Genomic DNA, 24,982 nt, shown 5'->3' with positions numbered 1-24,982 from the left:
CTTCTTCGAGTGGGTGAAAACCATGCAAACATTTATATCCTGTGTGAAGGGTCACCACAGCATGACCTAGTAGAGGAGGATTTTCATGAGTAAGTAAATAGGAAGACCTGTTTTATGGATACCAGTCAGCCTCTATCTTCAGCCACCCCATTATTCCTTCAAATATTGCTTCTACTCCATATTCTCCTTTCAGGAACTATGTGAAGATGAATGTAAGACTTTCTAAATCTCTCTTTTTTTGTCTACTAAACAGCTCTGTTTTTGCCATCTATTGGATATCTTCATTCTAAATTATGAATCATTTCTATTAACTTTACCATCTAGTTCACTGATAATTCTCTTTTCTGTTTTGCATAATCCGCTACCATACTTACCCACTGAGTCTTACACTTCAGTTTGTTTTTCAGTTCTTAAAGTTCTCTTGGTTCTTTTCCAAATCTTCCACATCACTTCTTTTATTCTCCTATTTCATGCATATAGCTTCAAATTTCTCTTTTGTTTCTCTCATGCACAGCGAACATCCATTTTTTATAAGCCACCTGATAATGGCAGTATTTGCAGTCCTCTGCCTGTTATTTCTGTTGTTTATTGCTTATGGCAACTTATTTACTTTTATGGTTAGTTATCTTTAATTGCACACTGCACATTGTCCTTGAAAACAGTATTTATGGAAATTCCCTAAGGCTTAGCATATATATGTTTTCCTTTAGAAGTGATTTACATTTGTCCCTTTCAGGTGTTTAGGTGCACTGTGAGCTCAATACGACTTCAAATTTATTGCTTATGGTTCCTTTGAACACTTTGATGATAAAAAAAATAGATTGCAGCTTCAGATACACCAGCCATGATTCCAATGCCTCACCTCAGGACAGTTTTCTTACCAAACTTTCTTCCTAATCTTCCAGTACATTTTTTGGAAGTTCTGGGATTTATGGCAGTGGAAGTAGGCTCAGGCCTCCTTACCCCAAAGGTGTAGCCCCTCGGAGCTCTACCTTGGAGCCCTACCTTAGCATCAAGGTACAGTCCTTTGGGGTGCTGACTTTAAGGTGGGCAGTCTCCAGTCCAGTTTTCTAGTTCATTTTGTCCTGAATGGATAAAAGGTTTCTTGGCCAAAGTAGCCCTTGAGTATCCTGCTTACATGGTTTTCTGGGTTCTTCTTTTCTCATATGTTTGAGCTGATAATTCTTTACTATATGGTAAGCTTTCCAATATTAGGACACTATTTTATCCGGTATTTTTTGTTTGTTTTGTTTTTAGGGTGCTGTGTGTGTGTGTACAGTCTAGCTGCCATGACTAAACAATGGAAATCTAGAGTCTTCTTTTAAGCATGGTAAATTTGGGTTTAGGAAAAGATGAAATGTTTCATGTAGGTTTGCAATCATAGGCTTCTAAGCTATCATTCTACACTGTAAATTGACAATGCACTTATTTTCCCTTAAGATGACTTTTTAGGGGGCATTTTAAAATTATAACTATAGTGAAAAGGAAGAGAGTCTGAAAAATCTAAGGTAAGATTATAATCAAAATAAGATCAATCTTTTTCAATATGTTCTAGTCTGGCATGGAATTCATAAATAAGTGCAAATGTGCAAATAGCTCTTTAGAACCAAAAGCCAGTGTTCAATAAATGTTGGCAAGGATACAGAGAAAGGGGAACCCTTTTACACTGTTGATAGAAATGCAAGCTGGTGCAACCACTCTGGAAAATAGCAGGGAGGTTCCTCAAGAAGTTAAAAATAGAGCTACCCTACGACCCAGCAATTGCAATACTAGTAGTGGATCAAATGTAATGATCCAAGAGGCACATGCACCCCAATGTTTATAGCAGCAATGTCCACAATAGCCAAACTGGAAAGAGCCAAGATGTCCATCAACAGATGAATGGATAAAGAAGATGTGGTCTATACACACAATGGAATATTACTCAGTTATCAGAAAGGATGACTATTTACCATTTACATCCATGTGGATGGAACTGGAGGGTATTACGCTGAGTGAAATAAGTCAATCAGAGAAAGACAATTATACGATTTTACTCGTATGTGGTATATAAGAAACAGTGCAGAGGATCGTAGGGGAACGAAGGGAAAACTGAATGGAAAGTCATCAAAGAGGGAGACAAACCATGAGAGACTCTTAATTATAGGAAACAAACTGAGGGTTGCTGGAGGGAAGGAGCATGGGAGGATGAGCTGACTGCGTGATGTGATGAGTGTTGAGTGTTATATGAAACTGACGAATTATTGAACTCTACATCTGAAGCTAGTGATGTGCTATATGCTGGCTAATTGAATTGAAATTTTAAAACAGCCACTGTTCACGCTAACACTGAATATATATGTTTGAAATCCAAGTGATGAGTGAGTTTTGCCCCTCTGATGGAAGTGTTATTGTCATGGTCTCAGAGTAGGAAAAGGATCCACCTTCAATGATGGTTGCATGGAAATCTGTATCACTCAATCCCTTTGCATAACTTAATTTAGAACATAGCCATTTCATAAGTGCTATTATATATAGTGCTTTATAACTATCAGAAAGAAGTTTTGGGTAATAATGGAACCTATCTGACCCTGATAGTATTGTTCTTAATTCATTTCTACATATAGAGAATTTGGCAAAGAGCTTCAAAAGAGCTAGTAAAATAATTAAAGTAAAAATATTACAACTGGAGGGAAAAGGTTAAGGAAACTAGGAGTTATTTGAAGAAATAGGTGGCTGAGAGAAAGATAACATTAATTTGAGAAGAGACATTAACAGTGAATTGTTTCCTTTTCTAAGACAATAGTTCTCCAATTTAACCTCATATTGTAATCACCAGGGAAGCTTTAAAAATATACTGATGCCTTGGTCCCATCCCCGGGACTTCCAAGTTAATTGGTCTGGGATATGATTTAGGCATTAGAAATTTTAAAACAGTCTCCATATGATTCTATGGTGCAGGGCATTACTCACTATAAAATTACTTTAGGAAGCAAATTCCTGTAGTGCAATGACAATTTGTAATACTTCAGTTTAAGTACAGCTGTTTGGGCACTTCAGAAATAGCATGACCCAGAGAATATTAGCAGATCGGGTACCTGCAACTAGCAGATTGGGTGCCTGCATTTTTACTATAAACAGAACAAAAGAAATGGCACTTCTACAGTAGTACAAGAAATTTTAATTGGGAAAAAGAAAACACTTCCTCAGAGTTTGATATGCAAAATTCTGGAATGGCTAACATAGGCATGCTGTGGCATCTTGTTATTTGTTCACGCTAATTCGAGACAGTTTTGCCTCAGGCTCTAAAGGCAAAGTTGAGCTTGAATTCCTACTCCTGACTAATCATTCATATGATCACGAAACAAATATGTATCAAACAATATCAGGCAGGTGCGCACAAAGTACTAGAGATACAGCAGCGAACAAAACAAGGTGTGCCAAATGGGGTGACACACCTATCTAATCAGGTTATTTCCAAGGATGACATTAGAAATAAACGCAAAGTGGTTAATAGAGTACCTGGTTGTTGTTGCTATTATTATATCACGTGAAGTATTTTCTCTAAGAGATAGGGAAGCATGAGATCGGAGTTAAAATCGGTGGGAATTTTTATTAATAATCTGCAACAATGATTATGAGTTTTTCTGCTCTATGTATTTCAAACAGACTTTAAAGAAACATAGAGGCTCACCTTTCCTATAACCAACCATAGCCTATGATACGTCCTGGGACACCGAGCAATCAAAATGTCTCAGAACCACTTTGCAAACCATCCATAGTATGTTCATCACAAGATGTAATGAATCACTGCTCACCTCAATCTCCTTTCATTTCCAGGAAAGAGGATGTTACTGATAAAAAGAAATAACATTGATTTGTGTGTATTATACATTGCTAAAGCATTTGCACAGAAATATGGAGTTGAGCAACTGACTGAGGAACAGTTTGACTGCTTCATTAAAATGCAGAGAATTCACCTGGGTGGCTCAGTTGGGTAAAGCATCATGTCTGCTCAGGTCATGATCCCAGGGTCCTGGGATGGAGCCCTGCATTGGACTCCCTGCTCAGCGGGGAGTCTGCATCTCCCTCTGGCCCTGCCCCTCCCTTGGCTTGTGCTCTGCTCTCTCTCGCTCATTCTCTCTCAAATAAATAAATAAATAAATAAATAAACAAAATCTTTTAAAAAAATATAGAGAATTTTTCTTTAAAAGGATGACAGGCAAAACATCTCAGAAATATCTATGTTGCCCCTTCCGATGTGGACTGGATGAAACTTTGGAATAGAGAAATCTGTTATGAAAAGCCAACAGGTGTCTGTAGAGATTTCATTAGTCGCCTTTTCTGGGAACCTGGGAAATGTAAACTGTTTACAGATAATGAAACTTTATCACATAGTTGGGCATGTGAATTTTCATGTAAAATCTGTGCTAGAGTTACTAATAAAGTTAGAGCATTTGAATTTTTCTCAGGTTATTACAGCTCTTGACATACAGTAAATTCTTTTTTTTTTTTTTTAAGATTTTATTTATTTATTCATGAGAGACACAGAGAGAGAGGCAGAGACACAGGCAGAGGGAGAAACAGGCTCCGTGCAGGGAGCCCGACGTGGGACTCTATCCCGGGACGCCGGGGTCATGCCCTGAGCCCAAGGCAGATGCTCAACCGCTGAGCCACGCAGGTGTCCTGGCATACCATTAACTCTTGACACTGTTATTTTCTTCTCCTCACTCCCTTCACAGTCTTTACGTGCTCTCTTCCATACAGTAGAAGATTTCAGAAGGGACGGGAGTAAATGAATACCGCACTTCACTTTGAGTCAATCTCAAGGGCTCCTGTCCAGCAAGAAGGGCCAACAGATGTCATACCCACTCTCCTGTTTCCTTTCTCACAGGCTTGCTTGGGTTCAAATTGATTGGTTATTTAGTCAGTCTAATTTGGCTGTTGAGTTGATGAAAATCCTCAGTATGAATCCTTTCCGGCCCATGATTTACACTGCAGAGATATGCCCTGAGTTTCTAACCCGTGCTGATCAAGATGCTAAAATGATCTGCATTAGGAAATCATAACTTCTTTTTGAAACATTTAAACTTGAAAAATAACTGACCGTGTATGGCTGTAATGGGATTATCCAAACATTGTTGAGATGGAGTTAAATTTAGGTAGTTTGGAAGCTGTGCAGCTCTTGATGGGCCCGTGCTCATTGGCATTGAGTTTTATTGCTTTGTTCTCCCAGAGGCCAATGACTTCTAAGTGTTCCTCTTTCATGAACTGTCATCCTCGCTCCCGTCTTTGGCACGTCAGCTTCTGTTTCCTTCCTGTTCCTCACTCTTGACCTCTTGACCAATTACTCAGTTATTCTTTTTCTATTTGTATAAGCAAATGAGAATAGGACAAAAAGGGGAAAAAAGGATTTGAAAATTTTTAAATTAAAAGATGCCAATTTTGTCCTTTTATTTCAAATTTCTTAAAAGTTAATGAGAAAATGAGGTATAATATATTTTAAGACTGTGTATTTACTCAAATTAGTATTTATTAGAAACCTAATTTGCATCCCATTATAATATCTGCTGAATTTAAACTCTGGGAATGGGGACGCCTGGGTGGCTCAGTGGTTAACCACCTGCCTTCAGCCCAGGGTGTGATCCTGGAGTCCTAGGATTGAATCCCGTATCAGGCTCCCTGCATGGAGCCTGCCTCTCTCTGCCTGTGTCTCTGCCTCTTTCTCTCTGTCTCTCATGAATAAATTAATAAAAATCTTAAAAAAAAAAAAAACTCTGGGAATGTTCTTATTACCTGGATTTTAACATGATGTCACTAAGAAATAGGATTTGGTAAGAAATACAAAATTGTGATAGCGGGCAACACGCACACAGAGTCTATGTTCTATTTTCTTTAAACAAAACATAAATAAATGAAATGTTGACTATAAAATGGCTATAAAAATCTGTACTTCTTCATTTCCTGTTGATACTGAAAGTAGAAAAAAAGACAAGAAAAAGTGAGTTGTTTTAGGCTTAGGCTTTCTTCATTTCCCATAGTAGTCACTTATGCCATCAAATCCAGCCAACAGCCCCTGACAGTAGCACAGCAGTGAGAGGGTCTGGGGAAAAGGGGAGATAATGGGACTTGATCCAATTAAAACTGGTAGGAAAAATGTAGCTCTTCACATTAAATGACCGAATGGCTTCTTTACCCCATTTGACGTCCAGTTAAACATTTGAGAACTATTCCCAGATGCAGTTGCAACAGCTAATGCTCAACGCTTGTTTAGTCATTAAGATGGATTTCCAGAGATTCCATTTTAAGAAACTTGGAGAGACAACTGATTTAAAGACTCAACAAATATTTTGGGAAAAAATATCTAGAGTAGCATAGTAATGGTCTAACATACGTTAGGTTATATTGTGCCTATCGCTGCCCTCAGCCTAGTTGTGACTTCTAATAATATCTGTGAATGTGTAAATTCAGACAATGTTGTCTTAAATCTTCGGAACAGTAACTGGTCTCCCACACAACCCTCAGATCTAGCATGCCGATGGCAAAGCTTCCTCCCGCAGTTTGTCTCCTCTCCGTCCTTTGGTCCACCTTCAAAGCACGTCGCTTCCTTCAGCGGTCAGTACAGATTTGTTCAAGAGGAGGCTTCTTCTCATTTTGTATGGACTAAATTCAGCATCGTGTGGTTAGACAGTGGGCCTCGAGGGACTTGGAATCAGGTCCATTACCTTGGAATGAATTAACAATTTATTTAGGCAAAACATCCTCCTTTAACTGCTGACGAAGGGAAGGCTGAGAGGAGAGGTGACTTACCCAAGGGCCCCGTACTCAGTGACCTCAGGGGAACTTCTCCTGACCGCCCGTCCAGTGATTTTCACTCCACCAGGGAGCCTGTTTTCCCTCAACTCTTCTGGTGACTCCACGTGTTATAGAATCAAAGACTCCTTATCTGTGAAATGGAGATTCCAGAATAGGCATTTTGCAGCATTGTTGTAAATAGGAAAGAGTTTTTAATGCCCCTTGTGTAGTTTAATGGCTCATGTGTTCAGTAGATTCATTTCATCCTCCTGCGAATGGTATCGACTCCTTCAACGCAGCGGCAGCAGAGGGCCTGTGCCAAAATAGGTCAGAACTTCTCATGTATTCCGACTGTGGAGAGTTTTGGCTAGTGAATCAGATTGAGTCTATTTTATACAACATGGTTGTGAATTATCATTTTTAAGGTCTATCCCCTAATAATAATTTTTTAAAAAGGTAGCCTGGGCATGAATAAAGCATATTTCTAAAGTGCATTACCTTTGGATTGGAAGCTTCTTGAATGTTATCACTTGATGTCTGGCAGCATAAAGGGCATGATGTGTTGGAGCCCTGGGCCGTAGTCCCAAGACCTGGGCTTAACCCAGCTGCTGTGGTGCAGTCTTGGCCGCTCTAGTACTTTAGTACTTTAGTTAGTCTTTAACTGCTCTAGTATTCCGCTGCTCTTCATGTGAAGTGCAGACAGGGCTGGATGACTTCTAAATTCCTTTCTAATTCTAAGACACAGAGGAATCTCAGCCAAAACAAATGTTTGGGGAGCAATATGACATTTTCCAGGAGAATAGATGGTCTAACACATTTTTTTAAATTGAAGTCACTAAAAAATCAAAGGAAAAGAACAGAAAAGTCTTAAATTAGTGTCAATGGGCCTCTCTTGCTGGAAACTTACAGTAGTTGTATAATGAAAACACCCAGTAAACCCAAGTTGACTTAGTACATTCAGAAATACAAGAATAAAACCTATTAATGGCTTGAAGAGTTTATCTGAACACTGTGAGTAATCAAAGAGAGGTCTTGGGGTGAACTCCGAGAATACTCATGACTGATTCTCACGTAATAACTTTCTGTGAGTGAGGAGCTGAGTTCCAGCTGTGTGCGTGCTGAGTTGATTAAGGAAGCTGAATTTCCTCGACGTGGATATGTACACGTATTGCCGTGGTTTCTTTTCCCAGAATATCTGGGACAGCCTGATGCTGCCTGGAAGAGGACAGGAAAAGTCCTATCTGGCACTGGGCCCCCAGGGCCCCTCCCTACCTAGACACCTGGAGCCACTGACTGTGGGCGTCCCTCCAGGCAGGGAGGCAGGGTGGGAGGGCAGAAAGCCGAGTGACGGCAGGCCGACCTAAGGGGTTGAACTCTGGCTCTGCTCCCTTGACGGCTGTGAGAACGAGGGCTAGTCATTTCACATGTCTGAGCCTGTTTCTTCACCTTCAAAATGACCTTGATAAATGGTAACCGTTACATTGCCCTGTCCCACCTTTTTGGCTTAGTCTTTGCTGGGGTTTACATTCCGACTTGAGTTTTTAGTCTAGTTGATCCCTGGTTCTCATGCCTCTGGACTTAGTCTATGGACACACAACCCTGCCTCATACCTAAACGATGTCCTCTATTCCTTTACTGGTGTTTTAGCCCCAGATCCATCTCTTCTTGACATCTAAGCGTACCTACATGTGTATTATGGCCAGGCAAGATAGAACAAACCTTCAAATGAATGATAGGTTTTCTTTTTTTTTTAATAATAAATTTATTATTTATTGATGTTCAATTTGCCAACATACAGAATAACACCCAGTGCTCATCCCGTCAAGTGCCCCCCTCAGTGCCCGTCACCCATTCACCTCCACCCCCCACCCTCCTTCCCTTCCACCACCCCTAGTTCCTTTCCCAGAGTTAGGAGTCTCTCATGTTCTGTCTCCCCTTCTGGTATTTCCACCCATTTCTTCTCCCTTCCCTTCTATTCCTTTTCACTATTATTTATATTCCCCAAATGAATGAGAACATATAATGTTTGTCCTTCTCCGATTGACTTACTTCACTCAGCATAATACCCTCCAGGTCCTTCCACGTCGAAGCAAATGGTGGGTATTCATCGTTTCTAATGGCTGAGGAACATTCCAGTGTATACATAGACCACAGCTTCTTTATCCATTCATCTTTTGATGGACACCGAGGCTCCTTCCACAGTGTGGCTATTGTGGACAAATGATAGGTTTTCCAAGTAAAATATGATTAGTATAAAATCAAGTATTTGTTCACTGTTAGAATCCAAATGCTCAGATGAATTGATCCTTATTTTTTTAAAGATTTATTTCTTTAAGAGAGAGAGAGACAGAGAGTGCACACATGTGCAAGCTCGGGGAGGGACAGAGGAAGAAGGAGAGAGAACCTCAGGCACACTCCAGACTGAGCGCAGAGTCTGACTTGGAGAGTGGATTGTGCTCATGATCTTGAGATCATGACCTGAGCCGAAATCAAGAGTCAGACTCTTAACCAACTGTGCCATCTAGGAGCCCCTGGGTCAACTGATTCTTAAATATAACCACATATACCTAGTTATTAAGTCCCAGCCTTGCAACCACCTCCCTCTAAAAAGAAATCACACCTCCTAATAATTCATCTATCATTCCAAGAAGCAAATAGTTGGTTGTTCTTATGAATCACTAAGTGTTGAGCTTGGCCGTTCTTCATCCTTCTGGATTGTTGTCTTGTGCCATTTGTGGGGAGCCTCAGGGAAGTCACCCTGTAACTGAACATTGCTCACATGTGTCATGTTTTTCCTTCTTATGGGATCATAGAAAATTGATAAATTATGATTGGTATTCTTTTTTTTAACCATTGATGATGCAGTGGGTTTTTTTTAAGATTTTATTTATTCATGAAAGACACACACACACACACACACACACACACAGACAGGCAGAGGGAGAAGCAGGCTCTATGCAGGGAGCCCGATGTGGGACTCGATCCCGGGTCTCCAGGATCACGCCCTGGGCTGAAAGTGTCGCTAAACCGCTGAGCCACCCGGGCTGCCCTATGATAGGTATTCTTAAAATGGACTAAATCCACTGAATTTTTTTTTTTTTTTTTTAAAGATGGCCTGTTTCCACTGATGTAAAGTGAGCTGATTCCTTGGTCAGTGGCCCTCTTGTTGAGGAAAGCCACATGCTCACTCTGAAAAGAAGTTAAGGAGAAATGTTCACTTTTATTATGCCAAATCAAACAAAATGGAATTACAGTTGGATTTCACTATGTACCCACAATTTCTGCCTGACAGAGAGTAATGGAAAGCAGGAGAGTACTTACATTTGCTGAGATTAGTTCATTCCGAACCTCCAGGCTGTAGGTGAGGGCAGCCCCTTTCTCCCTAAGGGAGCAAAGTCGTCCAGGTGTCCTGGAAGAGTCACATACCCAGGGACTCCCATCTTAAGAAGAGGGTTGGGAAGGGGAGTGGGGACTAGGGAAACTGGTGAGACCTTTTAATCGGTTGGTATGTCACGTTGTCTTGAAACATCAGCCTCTTTACCATAAGGACACCAGTATGGTCCAGCTCACAGATGGAGGAGGCCCGAAATGTTGTAGATTTTGAAAACTGCACATTCGGCGATGTTATACAAAATCCTGGGGACACGTCTGTTCATGTTGGATAGTAAACATTTCGTTTTCAGATCTGTGTTCACGGCTACCCCTCAAAAAGTCTCCTCTAACAGAGCAGAAGCCCATATATATATAGGAAAGAAACACCCCATGTGGTAATGCGAGCCAATCAATATTTATGACAACTTTCTACAGCCTTTTCCCCAACCTCCTACCTACTGAAAATCTTGCTCGCCATGATGGTTAATCAATCGGAACTACCTTCTAACACGTGACATTGAAAGATGCATGGCGACCCAAGACCTATTTAACATCTGTCTAAAACTTCACTCTGTGTTGAATTAAAGAAGCAATGTATTTCTGCCCAAATACTTTGTTATGGATCCTTGGTAGTAACTGCTTGGTTTCCATTCTCCGCTGGACAACCTGCATTTCTTCGGTAACGCTTTCCCTGCTGTGTTAGTTAGGCCACAACTATGCTGAGCATTACTGCTGGATCCGCAACCACAATCCACTCTCCTTCAATAGCATTTTCACCTGATGTACCACAACTAGAAAAGAAAAAGGCACAAGCCTCATGTTCCTGGACTCTCCTGAATTCCTTCTTCCCACTCCTTTTTGAGCCATTACCATGAGGTTGTACCATTACCCCTCTATTGAATCGGCTCTGGGAAGAGTGATCTTCAATTCCTTTTTACTATACAAAGGCTTTGACTTCTGAAATACATTTTTTTTTTAGTTTATGAATATTTTCCTCTAAAAATGGTTTTCTATTCCTTACTCCTGACTGATGGCTTAGCTAAATGTAGAAGTCTAGGTTGACAGAAATTATTTTAGTATTTTGAAGATATTATTTCTTCTGATTCCTAATGATGCTAGAAAGGAGTTTGCTATCAATCAGACTGTTTCTGTTTTCAAGGTAATTTTTCTTCTTCGGTTGCTTTTAATTCTTGATATTTGGTGTTCTGAGGCTTCATCATGCCACCATTGTGGATTTGCTTCTGTTTATCCTTTTGTGCTTATTGCATTTCTTCAAGCTGAAGACATGTCTTTTTCTTCTATCTGGAAAATCCTTGCTAGAGACTCAATGTTTGTGTTCCCCCACTCCAATCCGTATGTTGAAATCTAATCCCCAGTGAGAGGGTATTTGGAGGTGAGCTCTCTAGGAGATGACTAGATCATTAATGTGCAAGCCTCCTGATGGGATTATCCCCTTATAAAGAAGACTTCAGAGAGTTCTCTTGCCCCTTCTTTCATGTGAGGACACAGAAAGAATTCTGCAGGCCAGAAAGGGCCCCTCACCCAACCATGCTGGCACCTGATCTTGGAATTCCGGACTTCAGAATTCTGAGAAATGTTTCTATTGTTTAGAAGCCACCCAAACTGTGGTATTTTGTTACAGCAACCAGAATGGACTAAGACAAATGTCAGTATATATTTCCATGATCTTGGCCATTTTTTGTACTCTGTAACTTCTACTGCAACCAAGATACAGAACATTGCCTTACCCCAGAGAGGTCCTTTATATTCATCTCCATCAATCCTCTCCATCCCTTGACCACAGGCAACCACTGATTTGCTTACTATCTCTAAAATAGGTTATGCTTCTTTTTTTGTAGTTTTATTTGACTTCCCATTAATATTAACATTTAATCACTATTTGGGGCAATGGACATGTTCCAAAATAAGATTGCAGTAATGGATGTACAAGTCTACACATTTACTAAAAATTATTGAGCTATGTCCTTACAATGGATTAATTTTCTGGTATGTGAATTATACCTTGATAAAGCTATTAACATTGGTATAAAAATTTTATGACTATAAATATTTCCTTTTAGAATTTTTTTGGCTCTATTTTTAAGTCTTTCATATTCACCTCTTCTCTCATAATAGTTTCTTTTCCTTTCTCTTAACCTCTTACGCAATTTTAGTATATTTGTTTGGTGAACTCTTCCTAATTACTTCATTTGTTCTGTTTCTTAATAGAGTTTAAATTCCAGGGGAGCCTGGGTGGCTCAGTCAGTTAAGGTCTGCCTTTGGTTCAGGTCATGATCTCAGGGTCTTGGGATTGAGCCCCTTATTGGGCTCCCTACACAGTAAAAGAGCCTGCTTCTCCCTCTGCCCCTCCCCCACGCTTATGCGAGCTCTCTCTCTCTAATAAATAAATCTTTTTTAAAAAAGAATGATAATTCCATTCATTATCTGTAGACTCTCCATTCTTATTTTTTGCTTCATTATAAGGTATGCAATTTTTTATTGTCAACTCTTCTTCAGAGGTTAACTGTGGGAATACCTTGTGCCCTGGGTTTTAAAAGTGTCCTATTGAGATATTTTGATATTTCTGGATCATGTTTTTTTATTAGTTCTCAACCTGCAGGTAGTATGTGTCCAGATGTCTCTAGACGACTATGTGTTTCTTTCATTGCTATTTAGGAACAGCAAATTTCCTTATTGCTTTCTCATCCAGTTGTACACAATTTTTTTACTTTTTTTTTTTTTAAGAAAAAAAACAACACAAAACAGGACAGCCTTTGAGGCCTTACCTGCCTGAGGCTCTGTCTCAAGACCTGCATGGGTATTGAAAACCAGGACTCCAATCCCAGAGTCAACATAGGTCTGAGCACTCAAATTCCCAACACAATATTACTTTCTACTTCCTATTAAGTATTTGAGTTCAGTCTTATTTTTGGTATTTTTGGAATGTTTTCCCTTTCCTTCTTTTGAGCTCATCTTTTAATTAAAAAATATTTTGGGGGATCACCTGGATGGCATAATTGGTTAAATGCCTGAGCCTTGGTTTTATTTCAGGTTGTGGTGTCAGGGTCCTGAGATTCACCCCCTGGAGTCTGGCCCCATGCTCAGTGGGAGTCTGCTTGAGTTTCTATCTCCTTTTCCCTCTGCCCTTCCCCTCTACATGTGTGTTCTCTTTCTCTCTTTCCAAAATAAATAAATAAATCTTTAAAAAAGTATTTTTGATTACCTTTATCCATAATTTCTATGTATTTTTGATGTGTTCAATGCTTAACTACATTAACTTCATTCACCATGATTCAAGAGTTACTTAGTCTTCAAATCATAGGGTTGTTTTTCAGTTCTTGGTTCACTGATTCCTTGAAATGTTGCATGTGTCAACTTCTAACATGGTAGCTCCTTATACCTTGGTTTTTGTGACATCATTTGCTCTCATCTTTTCTATTACTCACAGAAAACAGTAGGAACTGTTGGAAGAGCATGAACTTTGTCATCAGACACACTCAAATTCAAATACTGATTCTTCTACTTATGTATCATGTGATCTTCACGTTCATAATTTAACTTAGTTTTTTCCACTGTATGCTTTTGTGACTTGAATCACAGTTGAAGTTTGAGAATCCATAACTAATAGTAACAGTATTCTTGGTGGCAGAGAACAGTAGTGATGGGCTACTTTTTCCTTGTCTTTTAAAAATTTTCACCTTTCAAAAAAAAATAATCTTGCAACAAGTTAGTATTTTTTTAAATTGAGATAATAATTGACATAGAACATTATATTAGTTTCAGGTATACAACCACGATTGTATATATATGTATATTGAGAAATGATCACCATAGTGACTGGTCAACATCCATCACCACACACATTTACAATCTTATTTCCTTTGTGACGAGAATTTTAAGATATATTCTCTTAACAACTTAACACTGAGGTGCCTGGACCCCTTTGGGCAGATCTGGGGCTGCCTGGTGCTCTAATCAGGGGATTTGGAGGGGGCTCTCCTTTAGGGAGATGACAGGACTGCCCCCCCCAGGTTAATGATTTAGCTTTAAGATCTTTATCTGTAAAAGGGAAAAAAAATACGTGTTCTTTAAAGTTATAATGAAGAATAAACTAAGTAATGTGTATAAAGGACAGAGAGTACCTGACAAAGATTAAGTGCCTTAATATTAGTTGTAGCAGCAGATATTTATGATACTCTTGCTTTCAACTTAAAAGTGATAATTCTTCATGTTTCTTACTTTTCCAGATTCTTCAAACTGGATCAGTTCATAGAGTTTTTGAGGAAGAAAAAAAAAAAAAAACAGAGAGGATTCCTATTATTTTCTGACAAACTTTTTCTATTACATCATTGACCAGTCCAGAGGAGAGTGTTGTTGTTGTTGTTGTTGTTGTTGTTGTTGTTTTTAACTCATGCAATTGCTTTTCTAAAGACAGGGATTGTGGACAGTTAATAATATCCAATTGAAAATCTCCTGGGTTATTTGAGGTAAGCTCAGTGGTAATATCAATAATAAATCCTTTCCTTCATTGGAGACACAGGTGAATAGATTTTTCTTCATTTTCCAATAAAAGCAGACTAAGTCAATGTACCATGCCAACATACAGGCTTTGCCTGAGAGGACTTATCTTCGTTTTTGCTCAATGGTGTCTATCATCTAGGAAAGGAGCACACAGATGTTGTATTTACAGTATTTTTGTACCATTAATTACCATTCACAAGAAGGGAAAAGTCCCTAGCTGCTCTCTTTCTTTCTCATTCCATATTTCTTCCTCCTAGAATAATCCTTGACACTCCCATGATTCCCGACATCACTTACAAACTGTCTACTCTCAAAATTATAATTCTAGACTTCATCTCTCACCTCTCTCCTGAATTCTATATCTAGATGCTGTTAGAAGTTCCTGTTGCCTGAATAATCTCAACTATGATTATTTTCTTTTCTGGTTTCCTGCAAGAAAGAAAACTTACAAAGGTAATAACCAAAGTAGAAAGTACCATGTTGACAATAGTTCAGGAATTATCCAGTAACTTTGTGAAAATCTCTAGTGAAAGTAGCATGGAAGGCTTTAATCTGAGAAATGTCTTACGTTGAAGCAACATTTCTTGGTACCTTTACCTTGAAATAGTGTATACTTCACTTTCAACCTCCATGCAAGTATGGCTCCCTTGACTGCGCTGACAGAGATACCAATTCGAAGCACATCAACAAGTCAGAAAAAGAGAAAAATGAGTAGATATTGGAGGTCCCAGTTTTCTTATTATATCTGCTACATGGATCCAGGAAGTAGAAGGCAGTTTTCTGATTTTCAAAAATATACCCACTCCCGTCTTGATGTTTCACAGATAATTTTTAGTCAGCTCCTAGTGCTTAGTCTGTAAAATCATCCTTTTCTGCTATTAGTAGCCTCTTTCACTGCAGGGCTACCTCTCTGCCTCTCCTTGTGGTTCCAAGGATGCTAATTCCAGAATTGTCGTACTCTGATATACAGCCCAGAACTGGGCAATCGTATTATCCATCCAATTGACAATAGTGTTTGGTCAGAGCATGAGCATATTAACCAAGCCAGTCAGTCTTTTTCTTCAGTTTCACTTTGGGAGGGGGGAAAAAAATCTCTTTATCCTTGGATCACAAGCTGTAATGATAGACTCCAAAGCTAGATCATCTGTATAGCTGCAATGTGGCAACATCTAAAAGGAATAGGCCTACAATTAGAGAGCCATAGTGAAATGCAAAGCAAAGGACATTGATGATGCATTTGGATTTTTCAGTTACCCTTTTTCTTTTCATATAAGCCAGGGTTTCTGTTTGAAGTGGTTTGAGTTAGATTTCTGTAACTTGCAAGTAAAAATTGTAAAACACATCTTAGCATATCAAAAGTAGAACTCAGCATTGCATAAGTCCCAATTCTCTCCTCTCTCCAGTCTGTGCTGGTTGCTGAAATCTCCAGTTCCCTGATCTTCCATGTCCGAAACAAAGAAGTTATTGTAATCCTGTTACTGCTGCTGCTGCTTTTCCGTGTGAATGGTGGTGCTCCAGACTCATTAGTCCCATCATTCTCTGATGGTGGCAGTCGTGAATTCCTTACACAATTAGTGTTCAAGTGGATGGCTTTGAATCCAGCTTACAGGATGACCAGAACTGTCTGAGAAATCAGTAAGTGCCTAAGCACTCACAGAAATATCTGAAAAGGAAAACCTTGACAGAGTCAGCTATGTGATATGCAAGGACCCAATGTGAAATGAAAAGACATGCTCCTCATTCAAAAGACAGGAAAAAGAAATGTCATAAAAGGTATTAAAATATAAAGCTTTTCCCTTTCTTCCTAGGTCTCTCTTCACCTTTCATAGTGTGTTATTTGCTATTTAATGTTGAGTCATTGGGATAGAGATACTCATTGGGTTTAGAGGCTCACAGGTGCCCCTTGATTTGTCTAGTGCACAGTCCACTAGCAGCAGGGCTTCCTCCCTTCCTCCCTCAACCATCGCTGCACAGCACCATGTGAGAGAAATAAATCTCCCCTTCCCATGACCTGCCACCCCAATTCATAGTGGGCTGGAGATGGCCAAAGACAAAAACCTCAATATCTGGATGAGCCCATTCTCAGGTAGAGTAAGAAGCTCAGAAGCCCATCTTTGCATAGTGACAATTGACTGTATGGATGTACTGCTGGCCCATGGCAGGGACAGCCACTGCCATGTCTGCCCTGAGATGTTGTCTCAGGTACTTGTCTCATCTGGCACCACACTTAGGCCCGCAGAAGAGGGTGAGTGTAGTAGTGCTTACTGGGCAGAGAAAAGAGTGGATGAAGTGGGGTGGCAGGGTGCAGTGGGGCAGGGATGGCCTGTGGAGCCCCTCTCCAGGGAAGGCAAGTGGTGGGAATCAAGGCTGCACATAAGCAGGACCACCCAAGAGCCATGGCTCTCAGCCCCTTATCCATGCTCCATGGTTCTATTGACTTCACTTACAGCATGGAAATCCAAATATAAAATTATTGGAAATTTTAAGATGGTGACCAAAGAGCAATAAACCCCAAGCACAGGGCCCTTCTGAGGTCACACAGGACCCGACCTGCATGAAGTCCACTCTATGAACAAATGGCCTTTTTGTTGATTTGGCCAAAGACAGCTCAACAGAATTATAATTTAGAAGCAGGAGACTGAGCTGTAGGTCCTCCCAGTCATGCTCTCTTGCCTCATTCTTCTAACCCTACCTGTGGCCCAGAAAGCACCAAGTACTCCCTGAAACACAGTTTGAAAATTAAAAACAAAACAAAAGCAAACAAAAACTAAAATTTTTATTCTTATTCAACAGTCTAGGAAAATTCTGGCACTTCAACTTTAATTTGCTTTTGTTTTCTATTAAAAACTCAGATGACAGCCTGTATTTAATAACAAATAATAATTTTAAATATTTTTAAAAAAACAAAATGCACTTGATCCTGTATTTAATTATTAAATCAAAAGTAAAACAATGTTCGTGTAATTATTTTAAAATCAGGAATTTAACAAATATTCACTTCCTTTACTACACACCCACTTCCTATTCTTGTGTTACTTTTTCCTGAGATTATGATTGTAGACCGTGATTATGAATTTTCAACATCAAGGTTTAACTACAGGAATCTTTCTGAGTTTTCACTTTAATTTTGAGAACTTTCAGAAGACACATTAAAACATGTTTGCATATTTGTAGCTAAGTTCATTGTCAAGTACTTCTCCATTTTAGAGATCTTGATGATTAAACTTCCAAGTGGGTGGAGTACATTTCTGAGGTTTTGTTTCATTTCTCTCATTCATGGGAGGAAAGTGGGTGTTATATTTTTTTGGAGTTTCTGCATGTATAAGATGTTTTTTGTTACTATCTGACATGAATGACATTTGATTTGATTTGATTTGGGATTCTGTGTTCTCCATTTTTAAACCTCAGATCACTATAGACATTCTATTCTTTACTGGAATTTAAGAGAGCATTATACTCTTATACTTGTAATTAAAAATATTTTATTAATTTTTTGTGTAACAAACAGATTCTGGCCTTTCCTGCCTGGAAAAGTATTCTTCTATCATATCTTGGATTATAATTTCTCTATTACTTGTTTTATTTCTTTTTTTTTCTTTTTAGAATATCTTTGTATCAGGATATTGGATCTCTCCTCTCTGTTCCTCATATGTCCTCATATGTTGTCACATTTATCATTTTTATGATTTCTCCTTCTTTCTCCTGTCCCTGGGGGACATTTTGAAGTTTTTTGTTTGGTTTGTTTAGCCTCACTTCTGTTCTACATGACTCCAATGAAAATTTTAATACTGCTATTACAATTTTTAAAATTTCTTCGAAGTGTTCTTGATCTCATCTGCTCTTATCTTACTTTCTGCTGTTTTTTTTTTTTGTTTTTTTTTTTCCATTCTGCTATGAAGTGAGCTATATTTAGGCCTTGGGTTTGCAGGTACATTGCTGGTAAGGATTGTCCATGGTCATCCTTACTGTCACTTGTGTATTGGTAAAAACCATCCTCTCAGCTGTACACAGCTTTAGCTCAATTTATGATACCTCAGAAATATTCATCTGGCACTGAAATGGAAAATTCTGTTTTTACTGTTTTTACTTCTCCATTTCTTTACTCTAAGGGAGATAGCATAGATCCTAAAACAGCCCTCCATTATTCAATCTGGTGCAGTCCATGAAAGATTGGTCTCCCCTGCAAACACCACTCCCAGCACCCTTCTTGTCTCTGCTACTATTTATGTGGCTTTACCTAAAAGGTCATCTTCCTGGGATACAAGGGCCACTTTCCCTTGCTGTCTGCCCCTGGCCTTGTTGAACAGACAGAATTATCCTGGATAAGAGGAATTGAGAAGGGAGGTGCAAGATCTCAGCTGTCTCAAAAGACAGTAGAGGAGGGGTTACTCAGTTTTCTTTATTTCTTTCCTTTTTTTAAAGATTGATTTATCTACTTAAGAAAGAGAGTGTGTGCAAGCAGGGGGGAGGGGCAGAAGGAAAAGGAGAGCAGCAGGTTCCCCACTATGGCGAACTCCAAGCAGAACTCCAAGCAGAGCTCCATCTCACCACCCTGAGATCACAACTGGAGCAGAAATCAAGATTCCAACACTTATCCAACTGAGCCACCCAGGTGTCCCTCAGTTTTCTGATTAATGTGATATTTATTGCTATAAAAACAAGCAGTAAAAATGAGTCAACGTCTCTTTCTCTTCTTTTATTTTCAGTTGTGTCATTCTGGTTCAGAGAGTAAATTGCAAGCAGGCCACTGATGATGTTGCTCCATTCAACTGCTGCAACATCAAAGTCCATGGAACTATCAGTGTCTGGCATGTACATTTGATTCCTGTCTTTATGTTTTAAGCTATTGCTAATTATTGCCTTTCCTTATGATTTTCCTCTAATTGATTTACAAGTTGGGAAATTGTGATCTCAACCCAGAAATCAGAGTCTTCTAAATGCAAGTAAAATCAACAGGCTAAGGAATGTCATAGTCATTTTATTATTTACAAGGCAACAGTTAACACATCCAATTTGAGTGGAAAGAATGCCAGCGTCAGAAAACTTAAAAGTCGAGTTTTTAACCCTGTTTATTAATTATGTGACCTTAAACAAGTTGCTTAGCCTTCATGGATCTCTTTATTTTTTCATAAAGTGGCAATAATCATGTTTGTTCTAAGGATCTCATATGGGTATTGTGAGGACCAAATGATTTAATACTTGTAAAAGACCTTTGTAGTCATTAACACTCTAGATCCAATTATTACTATCACTCCCATGACCTTGGCTTCATCATTGGCAAGTTGAAACAGCTGAGCTAACTGAGCTAACAGGTCACAGAAGTGATTCATTAATATTTATTTCTAATTTTTAGCTGTTAGTGAATATAGATTTCGAACATAAAAAGTAAATGGTAATTGTGAGTACTGTAGACTCTGTCATTAAAATAAAAAGGAAAAATAGACATCTTTTATTTTTGTCAACTTGTTAAATTCATATGAATTTTACCTACTGCCTCCTAGGTTCTATAAATAGAGGGTTTCTTTCATAATTTTTTCCTCTTTACCCATAAGAATATGTGAATTTTCAGAGTCTGTACTACCCCTCTTAGGTGCATAAAGAATACATCAAATGAGACCAAAGAGTCACAGATAAACTTTTGCTGTTATTAAATTTGATTTGAACAGAAGAGTAGACAATTAAAATTGGAAAGTGTTTTGTAGAAAAGAAAGCAATGAAAAATTGGTCTTTAATTGTCTTTAAAACTAATTGGAGGCAGAGACTTCTAAATAGGGTTATAATTTATAGGCTAATAAATGCCACAGACATCTTGTTATTAACATGAAAATTAGCAAACATATAAGGAGAGACCAGTTTGGAATATGGCAGTTCTAAGCACATGGAAATAAAACACAAATCAATTATACATTTTATTATATTTTATTTGTAATTGGAGTATAATGTACTCCTCTAAGAAGAGACAATAATAAAATCTTCCAGGCTTTAAACCTAGTTACAAGTGAATGAGATAGTCTGCTTCATGGCATAGCAAACACTTTTTTAAGAGCAGGATTCTTTGCTGAAATATGACAAAAGTTTCTCTCTCTTTTTTTCTCTTCCTCTCTAAGTTATTGAAAGAAGTCTGTAAACTTGTATTCATTTTGCATGTAATGTGACTTTTCCCTTCATTTTGTGGATAGGAAAACCGAGATAAAGAGAAATGGAAGAATTTCAATGTCCTTATCATTTTACACTTTGTGTGTCTTTTTCCTATGTATTTTTAAAATAAATTAATTAATTCCTTGAGTTAAAAGCTGTCTTATCCATAATAGGTCACCACAGCCTTGAATGCAGTTACTCATTGTACACTTGCCCCAGAGCTGTAGCCCTGAAATGCATGTTGCAAGGAAGGAAATGGCTAACAGCAGGTCTATGATCTTCCTGGTAGCCTCTGGGATTCCTTAAAACATTAACCTATGAAATTCATAGAAGGGTATTGAAAGTTCTGGAGGTTTCACAACACCACACTTATGTGCAAGGATTTGCTAGAAGGACTCATAGAAGTCAGAAAGGCTGTTATGCTCACAGCCACAGTTTATTATAGCAAAATTAGCAAAAGAAAGAGGCACATAAGGGCAGGTTCCAGGAGAGTTCCAAGCATGAGCTTCCAGTTGTTCTCTCCCAGTAGAGTCTTGTGAACAATACTTACTTCTCCCAGCAATGATGTATGACAATCACACAGAGTATTGTCAACCAGGGAAGCTCCCCCAAGCCTTGGAGGTTTCTTTCTCCAGCTTTATTGAGGTAAAATTGGCAAATAAAATCGTAAGATATTTAAAGTGTTCATTGTGATTATTTGATATATGTATACATTATGAAAGGATTTTTCCCATCTTATTAACACATCTGTTATATCACATATTTATGGTGTGTGTGTGTGTGTGTGTGAAGATTTTTCATTTTTCTTTACTTGGAAAGGCATCAAATAGCAAATAGGCAGGAAAGACCTTGTTCTCCAAATACCGGGGATATGAATCCTGATTGCTGCTTCTGATCACAAAGATGGAAAGAGATGAGCTGCCTGGGTTGCTGCACTTCCTACTATTGCTGCAAGCCCCTCCCTCTCTGACTGAAATGACCTCCAGGAAATTTAAAGAACCAGTGTCCTTTTCGTTCCTCTTCATTTTCCTCTTTTCCTCCTTTGGGAGCAATATGTTAAAGATTAGAACATTCGAAAACAACTGCAAGGGAAAATAAGGAAATGACTGCAGCCCAGGAAAATTTCAGAAAAGACCTAAGAGGTCTTAAATTTATACCAGGCTGATCCTCAGCATGGAGTAGTCTACAACAATCAAAAACAAACAAAAATAACAGCATATAGCAAATACTGGGGAAGGAAAAAGGGGAGAATCTGATTTCCATGTTACCATATTGTGAGATTCAATTGCCTAATTTTCAAAAGTCACAAAACATATGAAGAATCAAAAAAAGTATGGCTCATTCAAAGAAAAGACTATATATCAACAGAAACTGTCCCTGAAAAAGACCTGATCACAGATCTACTAGGAAAAACTCCAAAACAACTGTTTTAAAATTACTCAGAGAACTGAAGGAAGTTGTGAAGAAATTCAAGAAAATTATGGATGAACAAAATGAAAATATCAGTAAGAGAAAAGATTTTAAAAAACTAAAAAGAATTCTGGAGCTGAAATGTACAATAACTGAAATGAAAAATTCATTAGGCTACAAACGCATATTTGAGCCAGCAGAAATACGAATCAGTGAACTTGAAGATAGAAAAGTGGAAGTGATCAAGTCTGAGAAAAAGAAAAAAAAATGAAGAAAAGTAAACAGAATCTAAGGGACCTGTGAGATACTATCAAGTAGATCAATATAGGTATTCTGAGAATTAGAGAAGGAGAAGAGGTAGAGAAAGGGAAAGAAAAAAATATATGAAGAAATAATGGCTGGAAACTACCCAAGGAGATGAATATACACACCCAACAGGCTCAGACAACTCCAAGTAAGATAAAGAGACCCATACCAAGAGATTTAATACTTAAACTTTTGAAACATAAACACAATGAGAAAATCTTGAAAGCAGCAAGAAAGAGATGACTAATCACACACAAAGGATCCTTAATAAATTTATCAGTAGATTTCTCATCAAAAACTTTGGATACCAGAAGTCAGTGGACTGATGTATTCAAAGTAATAAAAATAAAAATGTCAAAATCAAGAATTCCATATCCAGCAAAATTGTCCTTCAAAAGTGAGGGAGAATATAAAATATTCCCACATAAACAAAAGCAGAGAGAACTTGTTGCCATTAAATCTGCCCTGAAAGAAATGCAGTAGAGTATTCTGCAGAGTGAAATGAAGACATTAAACAGTAATTTGAAGCCATATGAAGAAATGAAGGTTTCAGTACAAATAAACATATGAGAAATTATAAAAGCTAATGTTATTGTAATAATGGTGTGTAACTCCACTTTTTTTCCTACTTGATTAAAGAGACTAATTTAAAAGTATATATATAAAATCTAGTGTAACTTTGGTTTATAACTCCAGATTTTGTTTTCTACATGACTTAAGAGACTAATGTATTTAAAAAATTGTTAATTTATGTTTTGAGACACACAGTGTATAAATATGTAATTTTGTGATTTCAAACAACCAAACAGGGTGGGGATAAAGCTGTGATAGATGAGAGCTTTTTCAATATTAATGAAGTTAAACTGATATAAATTCAAATTAGAGTGTTACAACTTTAGGATGTTAAATGTAATCCCCATGGTAACCACAAAGAAAATAGCTATAGAATATACGCAATAGAAAATAAGAAAGGAATTTCAACATTTCAAATCGAAAGCAAATAACAAATGACAGAAGTAAATGCCTTATTATTAATTAACTTAAATGGGTTAAACTCTTCATTCAAAAGACAGAGATTGTGAGATGGATAAAAACACATAATCTAACTATATGATGTTTACAAGAGCTCACTTTAGATCCAAAGACACAGATGGGTTGAAAGTTAAAAGATGGAAAAAGATATCCCTTGCAAATAGTAATCCAAAGAGAGTAGGAGTGGCTGTACTAATATCAGACAAAATAGACTTTAAATCAAAAAAAGGTTATAAGAGACAAAGAAGGATGTAATATATTAATAAAATGTTCAATGTAACAAGAAGATATAACAATTATAAACATTTACAAACCTAATGACAGGTATTCAAAACACATAAAGCCAAAACTGACAGAATTGAAGGGAGAAAAGGACAGTTCTACAATAATGTTCGGATATTTCGATATCTCATTCTCAATAATGTATAGAACCAGTGAAGATAAATAAGGAAAATTGACTTATACAACACAATAAAACAACTAGAGATTATATATATATATATATATATATATATATATATATATATATAACATATACATAATATATATAACATAATACACAACAACGGCAGCACACACATTCTTCCCAAGTGCACATGGAACATTTTCCAGGATAGACCATATGTTAGGCTACAAAGGAAGTCTCAATAGATTTATTTATTTATTTATTTATTTTTCTCAATAGATTTAAAAGATAGATATCATGCAAAATATCTTCTCTGACCACAACAGGATAAAAATTAAAAATCAGTCACAATTAAAGTGAGAAAATCCAGAAATTTGTGGAAATAAAACAATAGATTCTTGAAATAACCAATGTGTAAGAGGAAGAAGCTACAAGAGAAACTAGAAAATAGTTAAAGACAAAGATGAAAACACAGCGTACCAAAACTTATAGGACACAGTGAAAATGGTGCTAAAAACTTGTAGCTATAATACATTAAAAAACAAAGATTTCAAATCAACAACCTAACTTTACTTAAGGAACTAGAAGAACAAAAACAAACTAAACCCAAAGTTATTACAAGAAAGGAAGTAATAGAGACACCGGGTGGCTCAGTGGTTGAGCATTTGCCTTGGCTGGGGCATGACCCTGGGGAACTGGGATCGAGCCCCACATCAGGCTCCCTACAGGGAGCCTGCTTCTCCCTCTGCCTGTGTCTCTGCCTCTCTCTCTCTGTCTGTCATTAATAAATAAATAAAATCTTTAAAAATAAATAAAAAAATAAAATCCCCATGATGCTTTTGCAGAAATAGAAAAAGTTATCCTAAGATTCATACAGAATTTCAAGAGACTGAATAGCCAAAGCAATCTTGAAGAACAACAAAACTGGAAAACTCACACTTGATTTCAAAAGTCACCATAAAGCTACAGTAATCAAAACAGTGTGGTACTGGGGCATCTGGGTGGCTCAGGGGTTGAGTGTCT

The 24,982-nt window shown here is 37.8% G+C and overlaps 2 long non-coding RNA genes across 3 annotated transcripts; one reads left to right on the top strand and one right to left on the bottom strand.

Moving 5' to 3' along the window:
• Positions 1–4,544: 4,544 nt before the first annotated feature.
• Positions 4,545–8,883, bottom strand: LOC111091041. Its single transcript, XR_005373743.1, has 5 exons — positions 8,824–8,883; positions 7,273–7,609; positions 6,790–6,925; positions 5,776–6,704; positions 4,545–5,345 (listed from the first exon to the last, which is right to left on the bottom strand). It is a non-coding gene; the product is annotated as an uncharacterized LOC111091041 (long non-coding RNA).
• A 2,848-nt stretch (positions 8,884–11,731) lies between these two features.
• LOC111091040 lies at positions 11,732–20,880 on the top strand. Of its 2 annotated transcripts, none has more exons than XR_005373742.1 (5): positions 11,732–11,812; positions 14,394–14,633; positions 15,034–15,120; positions 16,071–16,440; positions 19,374–20,880. It is a non-coding gene; the product is annotated as an uncharacterized LOC111091040 (long non-coding RNA). The 2 variants fall into 2 exon arrangements; XR_005373741.1 differs by having other exon boundaries at positions 11,768–12,153.
• Positions 20,881–24,982: the final 4,102 nt, after the last annotated feature.

Source organism: Canis lupus, chromosome 19, assembly GCF_011100685.1.
Source record: "Canis lupus familiaris isolate Mischka breed German Shepherd chromosome 19, alternate assembly UU_Cfam_GSD_1.0, whole genome shotgun sequence".
NCBI lineage: Eukaryota > Metazoa > Chordata > Mammalia > Carnivora > Canidae > Canis > Canis lupus.
The sequence above is the reverse complement of the archived record's forward strand: the minus strand, read 5'-3'. Positions and strand labels throughout refer to the sequence as shown.